A 12,684-nucleotide genomic window follows, 5' to 3' on the forward strand; every position below is an offset into this window, starting at 1 on the left:
TTTGCCAACTTCAACAAGATATAAATTTGCTTTTTGCATGGTCTAAGAAATGGCAACTGAAGTTCAACATTAGTAAGTGTAATTGGTTACACTTAGGTAAACCTCACGGATTTGGTGAATATGTAATTGATGGCACTACTATTACATCTTGTGATGTTGTAAGGGACTTGGGAATAATGATTGACAATCAGTTAAAGTTTCACGATCATACCACCACAGTTGCCAAGAAAGCTAACAGACTATAGTACGTTCACGTTGAGCTGAATCCTCAAAAACATTTAATAACTCATGGATGCAAATACACATGATCTTGAAATTTGGCTCATTTGTAGTACTGCTTGATCCGCTAAAAATATTTTGAAATCTTTTTGTTCAAATGTTTGACATAATATTTACGGCCAATCAAAATTTTCACAATACATTTCCTATGGGGAAGCCATATAAGTGCAGTGTCCATTACAGCCCTTTCCCGAACTTGTGATGGAGCCAAACCGTACATGTCTGTTGTTGACACCTTTGCTGTTACCAATAATCATCTTGTTGGCTGAAATTTAGGCTCTGTTGAGAAAAAATCCACTTTCATTTTTTAGCTGTTTTTCAGGATTCAGCTCAACGTGAACATACTATACTAGCAGTTATTCACAAGACATTTCAGAATTTCGACCATGCTACATTCATCAACTTGTATAAATCATATATCCGCCCAGTGTTAGAGTATGGTAACATCATCTGGGGACCACAATACATTCTAGATCAAGAAAAAATAGAGAAGAGCCACAAAATTGGTCCAGGATCTTCAAAACTGCACATATAATGATCGCCTCACTGCTCTAAACTTGCCATCACTTAAATACCGCAGACTGCGCGGAGATATGATAATGTTCTATCAGCCATTTCAGTCTAGATACATCAGATTTGTTTACTACTGTAACTTCATCAACAACTAGGGGTCACAATTACAAGTTATTTAAACCTCAAGCAACATCAAGAGTGAGATCTACTTTTTTCACTGTACGAGCCATCAATGACTGGAACAGTTTACCCAATCACATAGTTAATGCTCCCACACTTAATGATTTTAAAAATTTTCTTGACAGTGGCTGGTCTACTTTATTGTATTATTAATTAGTTAACTATTATTGTATATAAGTTTTTGCTATGTAGTTGCAAATTTGTTAAATTCTTTTTGTACAGATCAGGCTTTACAGGCTCCTTGAGCCTTCTTTACCTGTAAGGCCACTCCAAGTCATACCTTAGTTTCTGGTCACTGCCTAACCCAAAAAAGGATGCGGGCGGGCGGATGATCAGGACTTCAGGACTATGGACGTACATAATACACCAGTATGTATACTGTGATGACACACTGTATAGTATTATTATTTGCTCATTCTTGCTGGTTTAGTTTATTAACCAATATTCTTACGGCATAAGTAATTATGCTTCTGCAAAAATGCACTAAGAAAATTGTTGATGGCTATAGCTACGCAGGGGTGGATCCAACTTCAGCCTAGCTGTAAGTTGAAGAAGAAAAAAAAAAAAAAGGTCATCACCTATACTAAAAATAGCTACCCCTCACCATAGATTCCCTCACCAACTATATTTCCTTATTTATAACTAGATACATAGCTTCCTACACTGCTCATCAAAAGACTACTGTGACTGCTCTATTAGAGTATCTCGATTTGACTGCTCTATTAGAGTATCTCGAGTAAGAGAGGCTCTTTCAAAAGGGGGGTTCCATGGAACCCTTTGGACCCCCCTGGATCCGCCCCTGCTACGCTGCTACAACTGAGCACAACAATGTATAGTTCAACACAACAATGTATAATTCAACTAAGCACAGCAGTCTCCTCATTTATAGTTACTTTTGCTTTCCAAGTGAAACGTCTCATTAGCTATGTCAGCAAAGTAAGCTGATCCACATTGAAATAATTATAGCTATGCACATCAGAAACTCTTCATTCAAATCTGAAGTCTTAGCCCACTATGCATGTTTCTAGCTATTTATAATCAAGTACAAAACTAGTCAGAAACGTTTTAGTAGTGCGGTAGAGTCAAGGGTATTATAGTGTGAGTGCTGCATTAGCTAGACTCCTTGACTGTTTTATTAGAGTATCTCGCGTGATCGATCTTTTGCAATATTTAAAAAATCAGTGTCCTTGGTTTCTACTGGCACTTAAGCGCCTGTAATATTAATAATAGTCCTCATAAACTGAGGTTCCAGGTTTTCCATGCGGGCGGGTGACCAGAAACTAAGGTTTGACTTGGTGTGGCCTAATACTAAAACTCGATACTAATACTTAACCGCGAATGGCATTGTTTACCGATGGAACAAAGAGCCAAATAAGGAAATATTGATACAAAACACACCAATACAGCACTTAAAACTACCTAAATCTTTCAAGAAAACTGTTAATCCTTTACACAATAACACTACAAGTTACCAATACGATTTTTTTTCTCTCCCGGGCTGGATGTACTGCCCTTGCCTACCACCCCCAGCACCAAGGAGCAAGTGTGCTGGACAACTGAAAGGGGGACAACTAAAAGTCCCTAGTGCCAGCAATATGGCCCATTTCCGGGGAAGCATTGTTGGAACGATGAAGGATGGATCGTGTTCCCCGGATACACATTGTAGCAGAACGAAGCAATGATACGATAGCGGTTTAACAAATGTCAAGAATAGTACGTGACGATTTTCGCTCCAGCAATCACTCCCAACGGTCACTATGGTGAAGAACTAACTTCCTCTAACTTCATCGTTCTACCTTGGACTATGGTAGCTACTTGTTGGTCTTTATTTTTCTCTTGCACACCACGCGACAACACTATACCAATTTCTGACGAAGGCGAATCGTACCTGGAACCGCTGCTTCATAACACCGCCCTTCCCTACAGTTTGTAGGCAGTATGTAAGGTATCTCTTGTGGCTACGAAGTAGAATCTCCACACAATTGAATTCGGACGAAATCTTGAGCACAGTGACAGCATAGATAATGAATGTCACATGGATTGGAAACGCCCGTATTATTTACATAGTGACGTCATGGGCTATCCTCGTTTCGCTGCGCGCAAACTTTATGGCCTCGACAGGTGGAAGATTTCGCTGTTCTTGTAACCAGTAAATTAGTGTTTGTTGTTTACAGTTGGGTTAGTTACCACCTACACTAATTGGAGGCTGGACTGGGTAGGGACGCTGGAGAGCAGTAAACAATAGCGTAAGAAAATACAGGTTCAAAGGTGAAATATGGTGTTTCGAAACGGTTGTGCAAATTTCCTGAAGAAACAGAAAGTGTAGCATTGTTTCTTTGCTGTTGTTTACACTACTTGTAGCAGGTAGAGTGTAATAGGCTAGCTAGATATTCACTGCTTCGCTGTATATTTCCACTGCTTCGATAAAACTTCAGAAAACAGGCACTACTTTGTGCTATTGTTTAGCTCAAGCTGAGTAGTACTGTAGCTTAAAATTTATTTCAATGTATCACACATTTCTTTGGTTGTGTAAATGCGGTGACGAGAAGTTGGCTATTAGTACTGCTGTTGAATTATTAGCTGGTGCGTACCTGCCATTGTCACCTGTCGCAAACAATAATTCTCCCAGTACCCACAGACACGCTGTGTTCTTGTTCAGTACACAACGCAACACAATAAACAATGTAAAAGGAATGTCCACACCTTCGAACCGGCCTTCAAACAAGCAAGAGAAAGCCAAACAGCCACTCAACAAATTTCCCAATGTATTGGCGCACCGTAACTAGGATAGGAAAATAATTTAACTGGCGTTTCCAATCCAGTAGGAACGCATACCATAGATAGTATGTTACTTAAAAGACCGGGATTGGAAACGAAGTTCGCGCGTTGAAACACTCCGTGTTACCGGAAGTGTGGAGGTCAAGCTCAGGAAGGACCGAATACACGGCTATTTTATGTGTTGGCGAAGGAATGAAAGGGTTCATTACCTAGCCTTAGGTGCACAATTTCATTTGGAAGCCAGTCAATTCAAGTACATATGGGAAACCAGTCGCGCTACGCAACCAGGAAGATTAATAACTGAACATTGTCACCAACTGTGCGTTCCAATAGAATATCTGTGGTTGCATTAAGAGTCACTTCATTACACCTCTGACTAAATGAACTGTCTCGATGACTGTTTCGGAAAATCGGTCCTAGTCAATTCATGCACTATCCTAATATTATTAACAATAATATAGTTTATCACACAGGCACACACAACCACAAGCACACTTCCCACAAGGGGAGTCATAACAATCTAATTATGGAGAAGACATTTTCTTCTGACAATTGCAGTTGCTATCCAAGTCTTTACTGAACATCTTAGTCCATCTCCATTAAGTACACACCACAGAATCAATCAAGATGATGATGACTTAATGTTACATCCTTTCCTTGCTGACACTTCTCCATGTACTTGCTGACACAAGCACAATCCTATACTGCATTAAATGTAATACAGAATTATTCACTAAACACAATAATGGGTAGATTAATAAATACACAGGAACACAACACGTACACGTACTTTGTATACCTATAGCCTAACCTAGTACAATAAGATAAAACATAAACTTGCTATATTAGAGTCAGTCAGTCTTCATTCTCGACAGTGATATCATGGTACTGTATAGTTTGCTTTCTTTTTGGCTTGTTATTATCAATTTTTGAAAACCGTTGCACAAGGCCAGTTACGAGTGGCGATGTAAAAAGTGTGGACTTACAGTCCCTTACACTACTACATATTCAAACATAGTTGAAAATTAACCAGGCAAACTAACTAACTATTTACTGTACAACCAATGGAGCTAAAGCCTTTACCACCCAGACAGGGTCAGCACTACTTTACTTTAATTTCTCTTGGTGCACAGCTTTATTCACCCAGGGTTTCGAAGGCTGGAGTTGTTTAAGGAACTGTAAGTCCACACTGTAAGTCCCTTTTCACAGCTCAAGTTGTTTTTGTGCAGTACAACTATACAACAAAACTATAAAACCAGTGATCAGCTTAGGCCATGACAAATTAATCTTATGTTTCATGGATGCGGATGCAGTGGGTCAATGTTTTGGCAAACTCAAAAATAAAATATTGTGCAAGCAGTAACAGGTGTAGTAGCCAAGGGGAAGGAAATGGAGCTCCATCACTTTATTATGGAAGGACTTCAGCTTTTGCACCTGTCAAGATCGAGATACTCTAATAGAGCAGTCATATAACTCTAACAAAACCTGCCGCCTCACTACTAGAGGGCAAACAATCCGTGAAACACATGGTATGACCGTAGTAGAGTAAATTACTGTGAACATGATAGTGCCACAAAGTCTCAGAACAATGGCAAACAAATGTACCAAACGATCAGCACTTCAACATTCACAACAGTTCAACTATTCCTTACCCTTCTTATTTGTGCATATTTACAGCAGTAACAATGGTACACTGAAAATAATCAGTCACCTTCAAATTTACACCAGGTTGGTTACAATGAAATTTTGAACTAACAACTTAACACAATTAAAACTCTTTACCTCACATCCTTAGATATTGTGGCACCATTAAAACCAAACTTGTATCTAGAAGAATGACTCACATTTAGGGCCATACACAAGGAAGCAAAGATTGTTGGCATGAAACTAATGGATGGTCCGTTGTTCTTACTCTACTACAGATACCAACTCAAAATATAGCCTAAGTGATGTATTTTATCACAGACAATCACCTCGGCGACTCAAAACGATCAAGAGATGCTTGTCTGGTTAGTTTCACGCCCATTTGTGAAACAGGCAAAAAGATACCACTGGCTAAAATTTGGCACAAGTCGCAAATTTGTTACAATAGAGGACTTGCACGCGTGAAGCAACGGTTGCTAGGCGGACATGTTTCGGGACAACTTTGTATGGCGCATATTGGGTCAGAATGAAGGTAACGAGATTTATTCACTAAGCCCTGGGTATAGTGGCACTGGGAAGCGGGGCTGGTTTCGAAATAGAAGATCTTATCATTAGCTTCGTGAAATAGGTGGCTAATTAAATTTCGATACATTACTCACCGATTCTAACTTCTTCGCCTTTTTTAACGAGCTTGGTGGTATTTACAACACAACTCAACACTGATTCGCTTCATTACAGCCTGTACCAAATCCTGAGAAAGCGCCTTTCAGCCAAAACGCTGTCCCGAAACATGGCCGACAGCTACGGTTGCTTAGCAATTACGACGATTTACGTCACGCTGCAAGTCCTCTATAACACCTCTAAACTCACAGTACAGTATCACTATTAAATAGCGCGTCAATACAGCATAAATTCATGACATAAAACACTTTAGAATTTTCGCTAGCTCCAGAGAAAGAGAGGAAGCAAAAATGGCGTATTTATTTCAAAACGCGAATATGCACTTTTTTCGTACAAAAACTAGACTAGCATGTACAGCATTTATAATATGACTAACCACGTCGATAATTCATCAGTTTTCAGATTCTCGAGTGACTTCAGCGTCCAAAAGTAATTATTTTTCTCTAGCGCGGATAACAGGGATTGTTTCAAGAGTGCCTACGTCATAACTACAGAGTATATTGGGTCCGTTTCCAATCCAGGTGTTATAATATCTATGTCTATGGTGACAGGAACTCAAACCGGAACTTAATTTACTATCCGTAAACTTCTGCGCACTCCCGCGCACTGGGATATAAAACAGTTATATCCCGTATACTCGGGTGATATCATTGTTATTACACTCGTCCTCGGCTCCGCCTCGGACTCGTGTAATAACAATGATATCACCCTCGTACCGGGATATAACTATAACTTATTTGTATTCAATAAGCCACTGGAAATACCATATTAGCTATATCCCACCTTTTTCACAGTGATAGCTAGCTAGTTATTGAAAATAGTATATATAAATGGTTTGTATTATTCATTGAGCTTAAACTAGTAAATTTTGAGGCATTTTAATGTATAAAATTTATCAACAGCTGGGAGCTGTGTCCCAGCACTTATGACTCACTACCAAATCTAGATACCACCTTGGAAAAATCTTGGATGCTCTCCTGCTATATACTTCTTTGATCTGCTGTCTGCCAGGTTTTTTTCTAACCCACATAACCCACATAAGGAACTGAATAGGATATCCACAAATCATTAATTTTTATATTAATTCTCTTAGTAGTTAATTTAATGATTAAGTGACATAAGCACACTGCCAAAGGTCATGATCAATTCAGCATGAACTGATTGTGTTACATCATGGAACTACCACAGATGAATGATTACCTAGCCTAGCAGTAGTAGTGTTCTATACCATATGCGTATTTTGTACCATACGCGTATGGTACATACCATATGCGTATACGCGTACGGTACAACCATACGCGTATGGTACGGAAAATCGTACCATCTGAGTATAGCTAACCTGGTATGCGTATAATATTAAGCAGAAGGTTTTTGCACTGCCGTACCTATTGACTACGCCTGATGACACTCTGCTTTCATTTCTGTTCGGGGAAGAGGGAGGGGGGAGGAGCTAGTCTTTCTGTTCAGTGAAGATCGAGATACTCAATAGAGCAATCATATATATTTTATTATTATTATATAATTGCAAGACCTCGCACAGCGAGTATAAATGCAATATATACAAATCAGAATATATAGCTACAGCTAACTAATTACGATTTTATAGTTCATTTATAAGAAGTAAGGTTGTTAAACACGGTGCTAGATGAAGCTTCAAAAGTCTCTGGTTGCAAGTTGTTCCATATAGCAGTGGAAGGAAAGAAGCTGAATTTATATGTGTCAATTCTAGTGAATGGCAGGGTAAGTTGATCTGATTATAGCTATTCTATTCTCTAGAGCTAAGATCAATTTAGCTTTACTGTGATTAAGATATAATTTATTTTACTGCATGATGCAAACCTATTTAAAATAAAGCATTCCTTAAAATAAAAGAATATGATATCTCGCATGACTATAAATTATATATATATATATATATATAAGTGATGAAACTGACATCTTGATTTAGGACAATATATGATAAAAACAATCATGAATTCATCACACTGTTGGCAGATCCAGTCTTGAATTGTGTTAAGTCCTGCTGATCTGGTAGGATCTGATGGAATTCTATATTGTCAAAACTAATAAAGATCAATCAGCTGGGTTGGAAGCTTTACGAAAAACATGATAACACCTAGCTACATATAGTATAAGTCTGAAAAGTATAAATCAAAGGAAGGGGATTAAATATAATATGTCTTGATTTATGCATAGTTGTTGGTGTATAATCTATAACAATGTATCTCGTTGTCTGTTTAACATTTCATTTCATCAAAGTATCTGACAGTTCCACAAAATACATGCAATAGAGCCATCACCCATATAATTATGATGGTTTATGTAAGCACCTGCATGTGGATTATTTTCTTGATGTCTTCTGACTTTTGTACATACTGATTTATTGCCTCGTCCGCCTTATTTGTCATGGATTTCCATCTTGCATTTTATAATAAATGACTTCATTTATCCAAAGTGTAATTGATTTGAAAGTACACAAGCTGGTATACTGTATGCGTTCTTTAGAATATAGTTGAGTTAAAATGACCAGATTTGTGAAAAGGTACCTTTCCCACACATTTTACATACCAGCAAACAAAATGATGTAACACTTGACTCCTTACACTGATAAACTTGCTCTTAGTATCAAAATGCAGATAGATACTAGTAGCTACTGTACATGCACTCATGGATAGTTGCATGCAGGCAATTATAAGGTGTATGTTCAAAAACTTATGAAACCCCGAATTTCAAAATATGCATGGGTCAAATTTTGTCTGTGAAAAAGGTACCTTTTTGCAAATCCAGTCACAAATTATCTAGCTGTTGCATAGCAACTGCACACACTGACAACGTATGGTAAATTTTAATTTTTGTTTCTTCTTCCACACAGTACATTGTGGCTGCAATTGCTACACATATATTGCTTCTTATTGGATTCATGATCCATTGTTGATACAATGAAAATTCAAAAACTAGTCCATTATTACAAATGCTACTCCTCCTTCATATCTATAATAGAGTTAATGATGTAATGTAATGATGTGACATGATGTAATATAATGTAATTTATGCATACCTGTAACATTAATATTGTGTACTGTAGTTGTAAGAGTTAGTTGTTATTGTGTACTTTCAGTTATTGATTAATAATATTATATAGCTACAATAGTCTGTTTTTCCTATAAATGGTCTGCCTACACTTCCCTACAATTAGAACAATACCCACACATAATATTTATGTGTTTACAAATACTCCTGAAGATAGTCAAAGATTAGTACAATAATTAAAAGCTATATAGAGCGATATTACCCAAAACTCTACTAGGGGTTTTTCTATACTTGTATATATGAACTTTGTAAAAATGTGTTTGGGTTTAAAGGTGCCCAATTATCCCTTCAACATAAAACAAGAGCAGTATGCTCCTTGTCTTACTCAGAAACTGAAATTTGAAGTTTGATCTTCTAAAGCATTATTTAGGACAAAAGACATTGATTTCTTTTAGGCTGTAGAATTATGCCAGCATACTGATATTTACGATTTTTCAATGAATATAACTGGAATGCATAGTGATATAAACACTAAGCCAGTAGAGGCTAAATATAAACATAAGATTTTGATATAATTATCCATATACTGCATTCTGATTGGTTACAACATAGCAACCATATTAAATAATTTGCATCCATTGGCAAATGAAGCCAATTTTTTCAGGCATATATATATTATTTCATTAAATATTTTATTCTATTGTTGCTACATATAATCTATTGTTTACCTTTAATTTGTTAGTACACTAGCTTCCACTTAAAAATGCCTGGTGGCACTAAAGGTGTGTTGAACAGACAATTTTAATCAGATGAGCTTGAGAAGTACAATGTATAATGATTGCTCAAACAGAGGAAGACCTGGAGAATGCTGATACAATAACATTGAGGGAGGTAGCAAAGAGATATAACTGTAGAGAAAGCAATGTTTTTAGTTTGCAAATTAATATAAATCTGCATGGCTGTAGCTTATAGCAATATTAGACATGCTATACTCTAAGACTGATGTGCATATAGTAATTAATTGTGCAATAATTTTTTTTTAAACTGTAGTTCGCTGAATCTTTGCTATTGAATGAGGCATGTGCATTGCCTGCTGAGATGAAGTAGGAAAACATAACATGGCAGAGATTTTATGGTGAGTTTATATATGAGTTCTAATGTATAGTTCAGTAATGAATGTATATTAGGTAGCATTGTTTTATTATTGTTAAGTACGTTGTATAGCTTCTCGCTACTTACTGTCATGCTTGTGGATGGGAAGACAATGTGTTTAGCTACTCTTATCTGAATGTACTCTTTAAAGTTAACAACATCCACATTAATTTGTGCTGTAGGTCCAGTGTGATGAATATACTATTTACAGTATGTATAAACAAGAAAAGTACGTAAACAAGAAATTGGATCTTCAAAAGAAGAAGAGTGTACATAGTATATATAAAAATGCAAATACAGTGAGGAGCCATGTTGCACAACTGATGACACTTACGAAGTTCATTTTTCCAGTTATTAGCTTTGCACAAGCAGTATATGTATAATTCAGTTAGAACTTACTAGCTACCATGCATGTTGTAATTGCTCTCCTTGCTTATTTACCCAATTCTGTTGTAAATTATCAGTTATCCACACTTATAATTGAGTATAAATATACCATCTGCATGCTTCTGATAGCTACTGTATAAAGTAGCATACATGCACAGTGCCATTTATGTAAAGTTCTGCAGACAAAGTGAGATCATGTACATAAGATTTAGGTACATTAGTATAGGACTATAGTGGGAAATGCATGGGCATGCATGGCAAGGATAAAATGCATGTGCATGTGTGCTGATGAATAAATTTATAGTTACAGCTCAGTAGTAAGCAGATTATTGTGTTGTGTTCTAAGTTTGCTCAGCTAGAAATGCTTGTAAAGACAGCCCATCGTAGCTAGGTGATGGCAAGGCTGAGAAAAGGCATAATACGCATATGGTACGTACCATACGCGTATGTCTATACCGTACGCGTATGGTACGGAAAATCGTACCGTACGCGTATCCATACGCGTATGGTACATACCATACGCGTACGGTACAAAATACGCATATGGTATAGAACAGTAGCACTTGTAGATGACAATTCTATAATCTACTAGTTGGTCCTTCACTAGTAGCTGTAGAGTTCTTAAGTTTGTTTCTATCTAAATGTATTGTTTGATGATCAGGACACTTGTCCATGGTCCTATTGTAATAGTGTACACACATTTAGACCAGGACACCTCACTAGTAAGTATCCCTACTCGGTATGTCACCGTGTAAGGTTTCAGTTCTGATTAAGTGGGTCTGATTGATGATTGTTGCTATTCACTTGTATTTCTCTTCTCCAGTGTTGCTTGCTTCTCTTGTACACACTAATCCGATGGTGTAGAAGCACTTCGGTCCAGTTAATTTACATCAACTGCTGATCAGGGACAAGGAGGAGTTTAATAAAATATTAATATCAACTGAAGCTTTGGCAAGAAGTATGGTGTATGCATGTGTGTGTATGTACGATTTGTGGTGAGGCATAGATAGGGGTGTAAAAATCCATCTCTTTGCCCAACTGGCCTATTTTATCCTTAACACTAGCTGCATATGTATATACATATGTAAGATACATATTCATGACCTACCAGAAATGTTACCGCTTCATATTCACTCCTCCATCCTCATACTACAGATTATTGTATGAGCAGACTCGTGGAGATGTGGTAAAATTACGTACTAGAATTGAAAGTAATTTCCTATATACATGTATCACTTTGCAGTTTGAATTCAATACTTATTGCAGTTACAATCAGAGGGTTTGAGGGAGCTTATGTAAATCTTTTGGTATCATTTATTGGTTGTCTTGTACAATTTTTCAACCCTAGGATGTATACAGTTGAATGGGAAAAATTTTTACAATAATACTGTGACATAATTTGAACTTATTGTACCTTTATGTATTCCTATATTGTAGTTGTATGTTTTCTGAGAAGTTGACTTCCTTTTTTGTAGTAATAATGATGTTATATCATGTGTGTGAATTAGAATAATAGATTAACACTTTTTGAAGAGAGTTAGTCGTAGTTGGAGCAGTAATTGGCCGGGCTATAGCTAGTTATTATCGCTATTCGTAACCGATCGTGAAAGAATTTCTACCCGTCGACTACTGTATTTGGAACAAATACTTTAAATGCAATTTGTTAACCTCTCAAAATTTTACACTTTGTGGATTCTCTCATACAATGTTGCAGCATTTCGTAAAAATGCTCTATTATCTGATTTGTCAAAAATGACTCAAAATATTATTTTCTGCATGTCATCAAATATTTTTGTGCTGTATGGTAGTATTATTCAATTGGCTGCAGGTTCAAAGTCCAGTAATAGATTTCTACAGCTTTTCAAACATACTTTTTGTAACATCTTTAAACAGGCTGTAGGACACAGGCCTTCAGCACTTGTGTTGTGAAGCCTTAATAAATAAGCCTTATTGGTTGTGTGTTTTTGTGCTTTATATAGTATAGAGGGGATCCCCTGCATTTACAGTATTCCAACCACTTCTTGGCCATCACCAACTTTT

The 12,684-nt window shown here is 36.9% G+C and overlaps 1 long non-coding RNA gene across 1 annotated transcript; it reads left to right on the forward strand.

Annotated features, from left to right (window-relative positions):
* The first annotated feature begins 9,869 nt into the window (after positions 1-9,869).
* Positions 9,870-11,013, forward strand: LOC136265104 (uncharacterized). The gene is made up of 3 exons (XR_010705397.1): positions 9,870-9,996; positions 10,156-10,240; positions 10,440-11,013. It is a non-coding gene; the product is annotated as an uncharacterized lncRNA (long non-coding RNA).
* Positions 11,014-12,684: the final 1,671 nt, after the last annotated feature.

Source organism: Dysidea avara, chromosome 8, assembly GCF_963678975.1.
Source record: "Dysidea avara chromosome 8, odDysAvar1.4, whole genome shotgun sequence".
Lineage (NCBI taxonomy): Eukaryota > Metazoa > Porifera > Demospongiae > Dictyoceratida > Dysideidae > Dysidea > Dysidea avara.